The 15,316-nt window shown below is 45.7% G+C and overlaps 1 protein-coding gene across 5 annotated transcripts in view; it reads right to left on the bottom strand.

The window, feature by feature from the left end:
- The window catches only part of LOC309653433 (steryl-sulfatase-like), a gene marked incomplete at its 3' end in the record, with an annotated part of 633,880 nt that overhangs the window by 600,086 nt on the left and 18,478 nt on the right, over positions 1-15,316 (bottom strand). The window contains exon 1 of one of the 5 annotated variants that reach the window (XM_082448101.1): positions 10,793-11,110. The exons of the other annotated variants lie outside the window; for them this stretch is intronic. Of the gene's footprint in view, positions 1-10,792; positions 11,111-15,316 lie in introns of those variants that run through there. 5 annotated transcript variants of the gene reach the window in all.

Genomic DNA, 15,316 nt, shown 5'->3' with positions numbered 1-15,316 from the left:
CCCCCCGCCTCCTTGTATTCCAGCTGAGCCTCTGCTGTCCCACCTTTCCCAACAGGCTGCCGGCCAGACAGAAACAAGTCTTACAAACGCTCATGATACAAACTGAGGCTGTGCCAAGCGCTCTCTCACGGATAAACTGCATCTTCCTCAACACAAATTCTGACAGGAGACGCTGTAATTTTACCTCTCGGGGCTGCTCAGCCGCAGCAGAGACAACCACCTAAAACGAGGACCTCGACAATGAAGAGAGGTTAAACCTGGAGGTGGAAAACAGCACGGCAGCTGATCAGAAAGCGAAACATAGACTGGCCACGTGACTTGGCCAGACCACTTCTGTGTGTACACCCGAAAGAAGTGGAACCACACTCTCAAAGACATCTGTACACCCGGGGCTCACGGCAGCATGGCTCACAGGAGCCGAAACGTGAAAACCTACATGCTCAGCAACGGGTAAACGGATAAACAAGATGCAGTCCAGCCATGAAATGCTGCAGGATTCAGCCATGAAAAGGAACAGAGTTCTACAGCGTGGACAAGCCTTGAAAACACGACGCTCAGTGAGCGAAGCCAGACCCAAAAGGCCACATATCGTGTGATCCCGTTTACAGGAAATGTCCAGAATAGGTGAATCCCTAGACACAGAAAGGAGATTAGTGGTAGAGGCTACAGGGAAAGGAAGTTGGGTTTGGGGGGCACTGACAAAGGGTATGGGGTTTTGGTGGGGGGAATAATGAACCAGTTCTAGAACCAGAGAGAGGTACCAGTTGAACAAAGTGTTTGGATATACTAAATGCCTCTGAATTACATACTTTAAAACGGTTAATATGCAATTTGTTGAATTTTACCCCAAGTTTTTGAATAAAAGCATTAAAAAAGAAACATCAAGCTGAAGTTTACTTTTTTAAAAAAACACCACCAAATCTTCTGATTTCACTAGCGTCATGTTCCAGCCTCAAACTGAGATTTGGACAAATGCCAACCCCCCACTGTGAACGCAAACAGGACTGTAGGTCACCGCTGGTGACGATCTGGACCCAGCAGCCTGGCCCAGGGACCATAGACTCGGGTCCAATGAACCTTCTGCGTAAGGACAGAAGGAAGGACTACACGGACAGCAGTGGAGTGATAACGTCCAACCAATAAGAGAACACTTTCCGCTGTAAGACCTGGCTGGACTGAATGGGGCTGGGGGGAGGGGAGAGCTGACCTGGTAGCTAGGATCACGGAAGAAGGATGTCACTAGGGTCTACTGGGTGTAGGGAGGCAAGGGCTGTCCAGAGAAACCTATTTTCCAAATCCTATTTAGGCTCCCAGGTCCTGCCACAAAAAGGCATCTGTTATAGGCAGGATTCCAAGATAGCCTCCATGGCTCCCACCTCCTGGTACCCACATCTTTGTGTGATCCTCTCCTCTTGAGGATGTGTGTGTGTGTGAGGGGGGCCTGAGATGTAGGACTTGGCAAAAGTGAAGGAATATGATTGAGGTCCCTAATCAACTGACTTTGTGGGACTCAACGAGGAGACTGAAGTGGGTGGGCCTGGCCTAATCAGGTGATCCCTCGGAAACAGACTCCAAGCAGAGGATCTGCAATACTCCTGGCCTGGATGGAAGAAACAGTCATGGTGTGAAATGCCTATAGGGAGGGGTGGCCCCTAGGAGCTGAGGGTCCCAGTCCTACAACCACAGGGAACTAGATTCTGCCAACATGTTGAATGAGCTTACAAGGGGATCCCAAGCTTTCAGGTGATAATACGACTGTGGCCAATATTTTGCAGGCTTGTAAAGACCGTCGTGAGCAGACGAGCCAGGTAAGCCATGCGGAGACACCTGACCCACAGACACGGAGATAATCAATGGATGTTGTTCTAAGCCCTTAAATGTGTGCTAATTTGTATCCAGTGACGGATAACTATCACAGCATCCACTCCCAAATGTACATAAAACGGTAATAACACCACTGCATTTAACCAGGATGCAAAACCAGCAACTCTCAAGTACAGTGGTCGCCTCCACCAGCAGCCACGGACAGTAGCGACAAGTCATGTCAATCGGACTTGCAAAGAATTTTCAGCTCCTTAAGGCCAATGGTCCTGGTTCCTGGGGCTCTTCCTCTGACTCTGTGAGCCTCCCTCCCATCTGTGCAACTGAAAAATCCCTTTCTGGGTTTGAGTGAGGGGGCATTGAGTTTCTGTCACTTCCAACCAAAAACACCTGAGTGTGCACCCTCTAGCTCTAGACAGTTATGACCATCGCCTCCTTGATTAATGAACTCCTCACCTGGACTCATTTGTAATCAGAAGTTCCTGGACTCCACTGCGTGCTGCCGACCGTGGTGAGTCTGCCTCAGGAGATGTCAATGATGTGACATGACCTGGAATGCCCAGGAAGGCAGATGGCTTTCGACACCCCTTTGGATGTGTCACCCATGGGATGGGTGAAAAGATGATGGGGCAGGAAAACTCTTGGCCCCAACACTACCTATAGAAAACAGATTTATTATTCCCACCTAAGGTAATATAAGATCCGCCTAGACCAACGACTGTCAAGCCCCAGTGACTTTGTCTTCCGAGGGACAGGTGGCCCTGTCTGGACACATTTTTGGTTGTCACAGCTTGCGGGCGTTGCTCCACAAGCAACACAGCTGTGCTCACAAGCTGTGACCTTCTACCCACTGGCAGCCAGAGGGTAGCAGCCAGGGATGCACATGAATATCCCACAATGCACTGCCAACAAAGGAGCGATCCGGCCCCAGGTATCATTCGTGCCAAGGTGGAGCATCGTGCTTTCAGTCCAAGCTCTGTCTTACTAATTCTTAAATGCTTTTTCTAGCCCGGTGGCTGTCAACGAGGGGTGACTCTGCAGCCCCTCCCCAACGCCCGCCCCTCCCCCCCTCCCCCAAGATGTTAGTGGTGTCTGGAGTCATGCTGGTTCTCACAACAGAGCAGGTGCTATTGGCATCTCCTGGATGGTGTCCAAGGATGCGCCTGAACATCCCACGATGCACAAGACCCATCCCACGACAAAGAATTCCCCAGGCCCACAGATCAACTGGCCCCAGGCTGGGAAATCCTGACCCAGAGGCATACACGCTTGCTCGCTGAACGACAATTTTCCCTTCTTCTTAATTAACCAGAAATGGCCTTGGTACTTTTTTTTTTTAACGGAATCACATAGCTGGCCTTTTCAAAGTCAATACGTTCTTATCAGTTTAGTACTTCCAGGCCACAGAATACCAGGCTGGGCCCTCATAACCCACACGGTTCTTTTGAGTTAGGGGTTCTTTGCCTTTCAGGTGCACAGGCGGGGGAGAAGCTGCCCTCTGAGCACACGGGGCACAGAAGCTCTGAGCACAGGGTCCAAAAGGCAAAGTCGTTCTGCCCAACTCTTCTGGCTGCATTTAGGTTTCTGAGTGTTTTCACATTATTGCAAAGCTTGGACGGTGCAGAAAGGTCACGAGGTTTTAAGCAGCAGAAGCTGCTTCTGAGGGTATAAGAGAGCATACGATGATACAGTAAATGGAAAAAAAAAAAACCCCACAGAGTGCAAACACCATCTGATGTTCAAGGTCACCACGTGCTAAAAATGAACCCTGCCCTGCTGGCAATTACAACCCCAAGGCCTCGGTCTCAAAAAAACACAAACAAGTGTGGCTAGGTGTGTTTCAGAGCGCAGAATCCTTTGGATTTTACAAAGTAATGGCTTTAAAAAAAAAAATCAAAGCTAATTTATTACAAGGATTCAAAGACCCTCTTCAACACTGAGCTGCCTTCAGGACGGCTTTTGGCACTCATAACAGACACAGTAGTTTTCTACACTGAAAGCATTCATTCTGTCACACACACCCATTTAGCAACTGAAACAACCAAAATTTGTAACCATGGGAGGTGATGGATATTCCCTAAAATTATGGTGGTGTTCATTTGACAATACACATGGCATAGCAAATCATTGTGTTGTACATCTGAAAGGTATACAATGTTAAGGTCAACGATACCTGAGTTAAACTGGAATATCTATAAATTTGTCATGCAATAAAACTGGAATACATATGTATATGTTCACCATTACCTTCATATGTATAGGTGTAACGCATCTACACGTGTGTATGTTCACCCTTACCTTCATATGTATAGGTGTAACGCATCTACACGTGTGTATGTTCCCCCTTATCTTCATATGTATAGGTGTAACGCATCTACACGTGTGTATGTTCCCCCTTACCTTCATATGTATAGGTGTAACGCATCTACACGTGTGTATGTTCACCCTTACCTTCATATGTATAGGTGTAACGCATCTACACGTGTGTATGTTCACCCTTACCTTCATATGTATAGGTGTAACGCATCTACACGTGTGTATGTTCACCCTTACCTTCATATGTATAGGTGTAACGCATCTACACGTGTGTATGTTCACCCTTACCTTCATATGTATAGGTGTAACGCATCTACACGTGTGTATGTTCACCCTTACCTTCATATGTATAGGTGTAACGCATCTACACGTGTGTATGTTCACCCTTACCTTCATATGTATAGGTGTAACGCATCTACACGTGTGTATGTTCACCCTTACCTTCATATGTATAGGTGTAACGCATCTACACGTGTGTATGTTCACCCTTACCTTCATATGTATAGGTGTAACGCATCTACACGTGTGTATGTTCACCCTTACCTTCATATGTATAGGTGTAACGCATCTACACGTGTGTATGTTCACCCTTACCTTCATATGTATAGGTGTAACGCATCTACACGTGTGTATGTTCACCCTTACCTTCATATGTATAGGTGTAACGCATCTACACGTGTGTATGTTCACCCTTACCTTCATATGTATAGGTGTAACGCATCTACACGTGTGTATGTTCACCCTTACCTTCATATGTATAGGTGTAACGCATCTACACGTGTGTATGTTCACCCTTACCTTCATATGTATAGGTGTAACGCATCTACACGTGTGTATGTTCACCCTTACCTTCCATATGTATAGGTGTAACGCATCTACACGTGTGTATGTTCACCCTTACCTTCATATGTATAGGTGTAACGCATCTACACGTGTGTATGTTCACCCTTACCTTCCATATGTATAGGTGTAACGCATCTACACGTGTGTATGTTCACCCTTACCTTCATATGTATAGGTGTAACGCATCTACACGTGTGTATGTTCACCCTTACCTTCCATATGTATAGGTGTAACGCATCTACACGTGTGTATGTTCACCCTTACCTTCATATGTATAGGTGTAACGCATCTACACGTGTGTATGTTCACCCTTACCTTCATATGTATAGGTGTAACGCATCTACACGTGTGTATGTTCACCCTTACCTTCATATGTATAGGTGTAACGCATCTACACGTGTGTATGTTCACCCTTACCTTCATATGTATAGGTGTAACGCATCTACACGTGTGTATGTTCACCCTTACCTTCATATGTATAGGTGTAACGCATCTACACGTGTGTATGTTCACCATTACCTTCATATGTATAGGTGTAACGCATCTATACGTGTATATGTTCACCATTACCTTCATATTTCATATATATATACACACACACACACACACACACACACTATATCTTCAAATATATCATGTAATCCATATACCTTGAGCAAAGTTTTAGAAAGCAACCTGCAATCACACATATTAATGGTTCCGCAGCGATAAACACGATGAATACTTGCATTCTGTCGGCTAAAGAAAGACTATTCAACGTTACATCAGTTTTACATTCCTTGGTTCAGAACAAGCGTGGCTGGTGAACACTGGGCTTCCAATCTTTTTCTTTTCCTTCTGGTTACAGACAAAGGGCTGTGGATCGGAAGGCAGGGCTTTGTAGAGAAGCAGTTGAAGTCGGGCCCTGGCAAAGCCCGCCTACCCTGAAGAGTATCTTGGCCAATCCCGTGAACTCACATAACCCCACAGTCTCCTCATCTGTGACAGAGGTGGCAGGTAGGGACCCAGGAAACCCCGGCCCAGTGACTCAGTTCAGACAAGCTGGGGCATCCTCCAGAAGAAGTGAGGAGCTGCCAGGAAACCTGGGGGAAGAGCTGCGAACAGGACACAGGGGCCCTCTTCCCGCTTCCGTCAGGCCTCCAGGGGCCCCTTCCTGTCTCCAGTTCAGAGGTTCTAAGCAGAGGATGCCCTGCCTCCCCTGGAAGCCTTCGGCAATGTTTGGACCAGGGCGGAGGTGTTCTCAACCCCCTACGGTGCACAGGACGTTCCCACGTCAAAGCATGATGCGGCCCCAAAAGTCAGCACTGCAGTGCCCAGGCCGAGGAACCCTGCTCCACCGCAAAGCTCTGCCCGATGCATTTTATTCTATTATTTTAGGAAGTATAGTGGACTTACAACGTTGTGTTAATTTCAAGTGCAGAACATAGTGATTCAGGGTTTTTGCAGATTATATTCCATTACAGGTTATTATAAGAGAATGGCTGTAATTCCCTGTGCTATACAGTAAATCCTGTTGCTTATCTATTTTATATAGCCTGTATCTGTTAATCCCATACCCCCAATTTGTCCCTCCCCCGTCCCTCTCCCCTTTAGTAACCTTAAGTTTGTTTCCTGTGTCTGCTTCTGTTTTGCATGTGCATTCATTTGTATTATTTTTGAGATTCCACATACATGTGATATCATACAGTATTTGTCTTTCTCTGTCTGACTTATTTCACTAAGCATAAGACACTCTAGGTCCATCCATGTGGCTGCAAATGGCAATATTTTATTCTTTTTTATGGCTGAGTAATATTCCATTGTATATATGTACCACATCTTCTTTATCCAACCGTCTGTTGATGGGCACTTGGGTTGCTTGCATGTCTTGGCTATTGTAAATAGTGCCTTGTGCATTTTAAATGCTTATTGTAGGTCAGTGGTTGTCATCTGGAGCTGAAGGGACATGGGGCAACAGCTGGAGACATGTTTGGTTGTCACATTTGGGAGGGGGGTTGATACTGGCATCTAGCAGGTGGATCCTAAATATCCTCCACGCACAGGTCAGTCCCTACAGCAAAGCGTCTTCCAGTGTTGCAGCTGAGAAACCCTGGGGTAGACAAATTAACTGTAAAGGAGGCCCCCCCCACCCCAACTCTCCATCTATCTGTAGACAAGACAGCCCCCCCATCCTGGAACCACTAAAGAGGAACACTGGACTTGGGACCCATTCGGTCTCACCTGCAGGCTTTCTACCAGAGTTGACAGTCAAGCCGGCTGCCCTAGCTACGCCCAGCAGTGTGTCTTTCCCTGCACTTCCTGCTCATGATAGGCATTTAATGATCCCTGACACTGGCACTTGCGGCATTTCCCAAGTTTTGTTTTCCATCTTGGACAGCATTGGAGGTGAGACTACGCTTGTGTTTCATCACTGCTACACCTTTGTTTACCTGGATCCCAGGGGTGCTAGGTAAGAGTTCACTGACTGACTGATCGAGTTCTACAAGGTTAATATCCAAACGAGGGGGGGATTTTAATCAGAAGACAAGAAGCAAAGAAAACAACAGAGGTGGCGACTGGTCTGGAGAACACTGCTTAGGATTTTTACCCACAAACTTTTAATGCCTGTTTCATCCAGCCTTTTAAGGGATGCCTGACGTTTACTGTTTAGCTTTTAAATACAAATAGAGGGAGACTTTATATCTTTTTTTTTTTTTCTCATGCAGTGAAAGCTTTTACAGTTCTGAATCCTGATGGCATCCGTTGTTATATTAAAATCTCATTATAAATGAATATGGGGCAATATCTCAGTTGGGAAATATGAATGACCCTGGAGACACCAATTCATAGGAATAATCTGTCAGGTATTGCCATGGGTTTAGTGAACACACAGAGTGCCCTATGGCAAATAACCACGTCGCGGAGTAATCGTTCAATAAAATAGTTTCACCATTTTTAGTAACATCATCTTGGATGGCAGTTGTTTCTATCAGCCCTCATTCAATCTGCAAGGGTGAGCACAAAGGACAAAACTGAGGTAGACAAAAAATCTGTTGATACCTGGGTAAGAAGTAAAGTAAGCAAGAACTAGACATCTTAATTCATTCCGATCATTCATTCACAAGGGAAACGCGGAGGGTGAGGCTGAACAGGGGTTACATGCATTTCTGAGCATCTATCTCTGGGGGAAAAAAATAATATATTTGGCTGGTTCATAACAGGTAGATTATGTATGGCATGCATTGCAAAGGACACACTGTCCCAGATGCTGATTTTTCTGTAATTGATGTACATTTGCAGCATGGACAGGTTGATTTCTGGACCACAGACTCATTCCCTGTTTAACCCAGCTCCTTTATACGGAAGCCAAACCCTGTCTATATAGCCAAACACTGGAATAATAAACAGCACATCCGAAAACACAGCCAGTGCAGCCACAAGGAGTGGTGGAAGCCATGGTCCTGAGGACACACTCAGTGATAGACGTACACGCCTCTCAAGTAGGTAGGAAATCTGGTTGTCATTTTTCAGGACACAGATTCAAGTGGCTCATGCCAGACTTTGAACCTGTACATTTAGAACAGAAAATAAACACGTGTGGGACTTCCCTGGTGGCGCAGCAGTTAAGAATCCGCCTGCCAATGCAGGGAACACGGGTTCATACCTGGTACAGGAAGATCCCACATGCCGCGGAGCAACTAAGCCTGTGCTCCACAACTACTGAGCCTGCGCTCTAGAGCCCACACCACAACTACTGAGCCCACGTGCCACAACTACTTAAGCCCGCGTGCCTAGAGCCGGTGCTCAGCAACAAGAGAAGCCACCGCAATGAGAAGACCACGTACTACAAGGAAAAGTAGCCCCCGCTCGCCGCAACTAGAGAAAGACTGCAGGCAGCAACGAAGACCCAACGCAGCCAAAAATAAATAAATACCAAATTCCTAAGTATGAAAAAAAAGAAAAGAAAGATGTGACATGGAAAAAAGGTTAAAAAAAAAAAGTGGAACTGCTATTAACTCCTCAAAATTATGTTTTGGAAAAGCAGCAACTACTTAGCTGAGAATGACACTCGTCTTTCATGGAATACATTTGATGGCAAATACTCCTTATTCATATTCCTTGCATCCAACTCAGAAGCAGTGGTTCTAATATTTTGATAGGTAGGGTTAATGGACCCAATTTCTCTTTTGAGTCAAGCTACAGCACGAAGCGCACCTCTTTACTCCCTTCCTCTTAGGTTTCTTGTTTTTACCCACCGGTGTTTTCAAAGTAGGAATTTCATCCAGAAAGAAACAAAGACTATTAGGCAATTGCTTTCCTCTCCCACAAGACCACCTCCTTCCGGAGCAAACAAACAAGTGAATACATATCAGATAAATTGTTGCAGGTGGTTTTACAGATTTTTTTTTTTTTAAAGGTAACACTCCAGATAAAACACATACTTTCATTAGTCCCACACCAGATAATTCAAAACTCTATCTGCCCATAGCTAACACTTGGCCCTTGGACTTATGTAATTAACTCTTACCCCATGTATTATTTAACTATTCCAGAAAAGGAACAAAACAGGGACCTATAGACAAAGTAACCATTCCCAGAAACAACAACCAAAAAAAAGAATCCAACTCACCAACTCATGAGGCTTTCAGACAGAGCTATTCTCTGGCACACAGAGAAGGTGCCTTGACCGCAGGGACCTCACACAGCTTTCCCACTGACTGCACTGGACAGCACCCCAGCCAAGAGCTCCCGGGCTTTGAATAGGCATTGGACAGCCCGGGAAAGTTATATGGACTTGTATCACTGGCTGTAAAGTCATCATTCCGGATAACCGGAAGCTCTCATTAAAAAGTTACTTAACCTCCTGTTTCTCCATGTGGTCCTCCCTCAGGCCCCTAGTGCCTCATCTATAAATCAGAGGGGAGCTGGGCTTCCTGAAATGATCAGTCACACCTTGGCAGTAATCAGACGGACACGCCTATCATTTCTTAATACTGCACCGTGATCTTTCTTTTCCTGCTGGCACCGTGAAGTGGGAGGCGGAAAAAAAGCGGACACTTACTCAGAGCATCTCGCGTGTGCACCGGAGTGTCCACGCCGCTGTGCACAGCAGGCAGGGGTGGCAGGTGCACACGTGTGGGCGGAGAAGCTGAGGGTGCTGGAAAGCAGTGGGGAAGTGGGCGTCGCACGTGGGGACCACTGCTCCCCCACTAGGAGGCACCGGGGCGCGGGTGAGGCCGGATGTGTTCCGGACACGCTGGGCAGGGCCCGCAGCACAGCAGACCTGCGTTCCTGACTATCACGTGTCTCGCTCCCCCGGCACGCGGCACACAGAGCCCCGAGGAAGGCATTCCCGGCCAACACCCAGGGTGAGGAAGTCGGCCGGGCAGCCCTGAGCCTGGTGGGCGGAAAGCAGTACGAGGAAGTGAGCCCGGATGCCTCAGCCCCCACGTCTAGGGGACACGTGTACCCCGGGAAAGATAATTGTCAGCATTTCTCTTTTGGCCTGTCCCCTCTCATCCATCATTATTTTGTTTTGTTTAAGTTAAAAAAAAAAAAAGTAAAGACTAAATCTCCACCTTTGTTTTCCATGTCTATAAATAAAACCTTCCTCAGTTTTAATTATTTTGTGTGCCTCTGGCTCTTGGCAGGCACTCACATAATTAATACATAATGTAGCAGCTGCTGACATAGTTCCCATTCTTCATGGAAACCCAGGATGGTAGTATGGTGAAACCTGAAAAACTATTTTAACCTGAATAAGCATGACTCTGACATCATCAAAAGGTGACATTTGGTCTTAGGGGGGGCGGGATGTCTCTATAAAACTTACTCGTTGGAGAGATGGTTCACAGTATCAGGGGCCAAAATTCCAGCACGTCCGGGGATGCTTCTGGTCACTGAATGCTTTAAAGCCCCAAACTCAACGCCTAGTGCAACTCCAAAGCTGCAGGTTTAATTCCAGGGTAAGTCACCGTGAGCGAAGGCGTGGTTTTGGTGGTCTGGGAAGGGAGAGAATGAGGAAAGAGCTTCTGGTGTCTTCCTGGATCACTCACTGCGCCTCTGGCTGCTCTCCGGTCCCTCCCAGCAAGGAATGTAGAGAGAAAGATAAGGTCAAAGGGGCAGATCATTCCCCTGCGGCTGGTACTGTCCAGAGATGGCTCCAGGCCACAGGAAGGGCTGACCCTCCCTCTGAAGTGCATTCCTACGAGTTCACACGACCTGTCCCAGCTGGATTCCTCCCCATGACAAGTCCTGAGACTGGGGGAGGGGCGTGGCTGCGGCTCCTTCTCAGCTGGAGTCCCCCCCACCCCCCAGGAGCAGAAGTCCAAATGGCGGCAAGACTCCCTCCCTGCTGGTCCCCATGGGCCACCGAGTTCAGCTGGCCGTGCATCTCTGAGAAGCCCAGCCTCTACCAGCACAGCCCCCTCCCTGGAAACTCAGGCAGGAGTCAGGCCCGTGGGGCACCAGAGATGCAGAATGAGGTCTCACCCTCTCTAAGGAGTCTCACTGAAGCCTCACAGGGTTGGGGTGAAACAAGAAGCCCACCCCTCCACAGGGAGGGGCACGGGGCTAATGCCAAAGAAACCTCTTCACAAGCCCCCTCCTCCTCTTCTTTTATGCCCTTGCTGCTGGATCACAGAGCCCACGGGGTTCCACGCTGCCTACTGTGAAGGTGCCTCCAGGACCTTAGTATTCGCCCCTCAGCTGACACATTACCCTGCTACCGTAAATATTCCCCTGGGAAACGTCTCAAATAAACAACCTAACCTTACACCTAAAGCAATTAGAGAAAGAAGAACAAAAAAAAAAAAAAAACCCCAAGGCTAGCAGAAGGAAAGAAATCATAAAGATCAGAAATAAATGAAAAAGAAATGAAGGAAACAATAGCAAAGATCAATAAAACTAAAAGCTGGTTCTATGAGAAAATAAACAAAATTGATAAACCATTAGCCAGACTCATCAAGAGAAAAAGGGAGAAGACTCAAATCAATAGAATTAGAAATGAAAAAGGAGAAGTAACAACTGACACTGCAGAAATACAAAGGATCATGAGAGATTACTACAAGCAACTCTATGCCAATTAAATGGACAACCTGGAAGAAATGGACAAATTCTTAGAAAAGCACAACCTTCTGAGATTGAACCAGGAAGAAACAGAAAATATAAACAGACCAATCACAAGCACTGAAATTGAAACTGTGATTAAAAATCTTCCAACAAACAGAAGCCCAGGACCAGATGGCTTCACATGCGAATTCTATCAAACATTTAGAGAAGAGCTAACACCTATCCTTCTCAAACTCTTCCAAAATATAGCAGAGGGAGGAACACTCCCAAACTCATTCTACGAGGCCACCATAACCCTGAAACCAAAACCAGACAAAGATGTCACAGAAAAAGAAAACTGCAGGCCAATATCACTGCTGAACATAGATGCAAAAATCCTCAACAAAATACTAGCAAACAGAATCCAACAGCACATTAGAAGGATCATACACCATGATCAAGTGGGGTTTATCCCAGGAATGCAAGGATTCTTCAATATACGCAAATCAATCAATGTGATACACCACATTAACAAACTGAAGGAGAAAAACTGTATGATCATCTCAACAGATGCAGAAAAAGCTTTTGACAAAATTCAACACCCATTTATGATAAAAACTTTCCAGAAAGTAGGCATAGGAAAGCCCTGCAGATATGGGGATATATGTATATGCATAGCTGATTCACTCTGTTATAAAGCAGAAACTAACACACCATTGTAAAGCAATTATACTCCAATAAAGATGTTTAAAAAAAAAAAAAATCCCCCAGAAGGATTTATCTTAGTAAGTGGAAGGAGGACTTGGGAGTCAGGTCCCAAGCTAGCCGTGCAACCTTGGAAAACTACATAACCAGCCTGGAGCATTGGCTCTCTCTTCTGCTGCGTTCCAGGCCAGGTTATTCACAAGATAATGGACCAGGACACAGTGGCTAGAACATAAATAAAGGCTCCTTTTGGGCTAACTTTAGAGAATGGAAGTGAAAAGATTGCACTTGATAGAACTATGTAAACCACTGTGCTCTGAGGTCAGGAGAAGCCGGGGCTTTGTTTTATTAACCCTCGTAGAGGCGTAGTAATGAAACTGTTCAAGGTGGAACCTAGGTGATGTTTGACATCCTTCTCACCATGGTGACCACCAAAGGAACCCTCAAGATAAAACTGGGCACACCTCCTCACTTTGGACTCTGCAGAGGAGAGCCCAGTGGAGAGAGGGTTGGTGGAAAATTCTACCCTAGGAGTAGGGCATGATGCAGTCAGTCAAAGACTAGCAAGCAGAGACTCATTCTCCAAGATGGATTGTAAAGACCAAGGCTTGGTCCTTAGGGCATTAACTAGAGGAACTCGCATCTCAATGCAAATCAGGCAACTGGGACCAGAGCAATATGGCGTTCGTGGGAGGGTCATCTCTTTACCTGGACCGGGCCTGGAACCTCAGGATCTACTGTGCAGCTGGCCCATTACTATGTACCATCATCTTCTATTGTCTCTGCACGGGATCAAGTGCGTGCATTCTGGATGTACAGGTTCAGCTCTGCAGCTCTGCAGCTCAGGATGGGCTCAGCTATTCTCCAGCAAGCCAGTGCCACCTTCTAAAGCTCAGAAATGCTGACTATTTTATATAGGATGGACAGACAACAAGGTCCTACTGTATAGCACAAGGAACTATAGTCAATATCCTGGATAAACCATAATGGAAAAAGAATATGAAAAAGAATAGATATATATGTATAACTGAATCCCTTTGCTGTACAGCAGAAATTAACACGACATGGTACATCAACTATCCTTCAATAAAAAATGACAACAAAGCCCAGCAATGCTAGAATATCACAAGCATTCTCCTATCTCTAGTCCTAAGACCCTCCGTGGAGACTAAAAGGAAGGTTCTCGGGCAGAAAAGGGGCAAAACGCACGTGGACCCCACTCACATATGCTTCCTCTGGTGCTACAAATAAGGTGGATGGGGGCTGATCAACAGAGGAAGACATAAAATTCTGAGTCATTTCAGGGTGGGTGTTTTTGGTCATTTGTGGTTTTTAATTACATGCATTGCCCGTTCTTCATGAGCTGGGCTAATCACAGCCTTGTCCTTGATATACTGCTTTTCGGGGCTTGAAGTTATCACTTTATCATTAAGCCCAAAATTGAGCTGTAGTAAATCACCTTCCTTTAAATGACATTCTGATTACTCCAGGAGGGGGGAGTCGTGGGAACTGATTGCCCCTGAGGCCCTTTCAGGGTAAATGGCCCCAGGAAATGGGGCTGAAACATGCTTTTTAAATGTTATTTCTTTTTATGTGCATATGACGGCCGCCAACAAACATACCCGATTGCAAAGTGCCCACAAAAGAACAAAATACATTGACTATAACTGTTTGATCCATCTACTCCGCTTATTACACAGCTCTGAAGCCTGTGCAATTTTATTTACACATACACACATACACCATACATTATACAGAAGAACTTTCACCCAAGTTTTTTTTTTTAAGAAATTTATTTTATTTATTTCTTTTTGGCTGCGTTGGGCCTTTGTTGCTGCGCACGGGCTTTCTCTAGTTGCGGCGAGTGGGGGCTACTCTTCATTGTGGTGCGCGGGCTTCTCACTGCGGTGGCCTCTCTTGTTGCAGAGCACGGGCTCTAGGCGTGCGGGCTTCAGTAGTTGTGGCTCACGGGCTCTAGAGTGCAGGCTCAGTAGTTGTGGTGCACGGGCTTAGTTGCTCTGTGGCATGCGGGATCTTCCTGCACCAGGGCTCGAACCCGTGTCCCCTGCATTGGCAGGCAGATTCTTAACCCCTGCACCACCAGGGAAGTCCCTCACCCAAGTTTCTTGAAGCAACACACATGTCTAGTTACTTATATGATGTATGCAAATCAAGTATGTTTAAATGATATGTAATGACCTTTCCTCTTAAGTTTCTTAAACACACAATTATTTGTATCTAATACATAACATATAAGAATGTGTAACATATAAGAATGTGTGTCTTTATAAGTTAAATACCTTTAAATTTTATGTAAAGACAGTTCTTCAAGTTTAAAATCATACACACAACTCGATTATTTACATATATAACATAAATGTGTGTGTATGTCTACACTAACACACATCCCATTCCTCTTATGATTCTTTTTTTTTTTAAATTGTGTTTTTACCGAATTTGAATCATATATATTTTTTAATAGATTTTATTTATTTATTTTATTTATTTATTGGCTGCGTTGGGTCTTCTGTTGCTGTGCCCCGTCTTTCTCTAGTTGCCACGAGCTGGGGGTGTGGGGGCTACTATTTGTTGCGGTGCGTGG

This window comes from Balaenoptera physalus (genome assembly GCF_965194825.1).
Source record: "Balaenoptera physalus genome assembly, chromosome: Y".
Lineage (NCBI taxonomy): Eukaryota > Metazoa > Chordata > Mammalia > Artiodactyla > Balaenopteridae > Balaenoptera > Balaenoptera physalus.
This window is presented reverse-complemented; position numbering and strand designations above follow the sequence as displayed.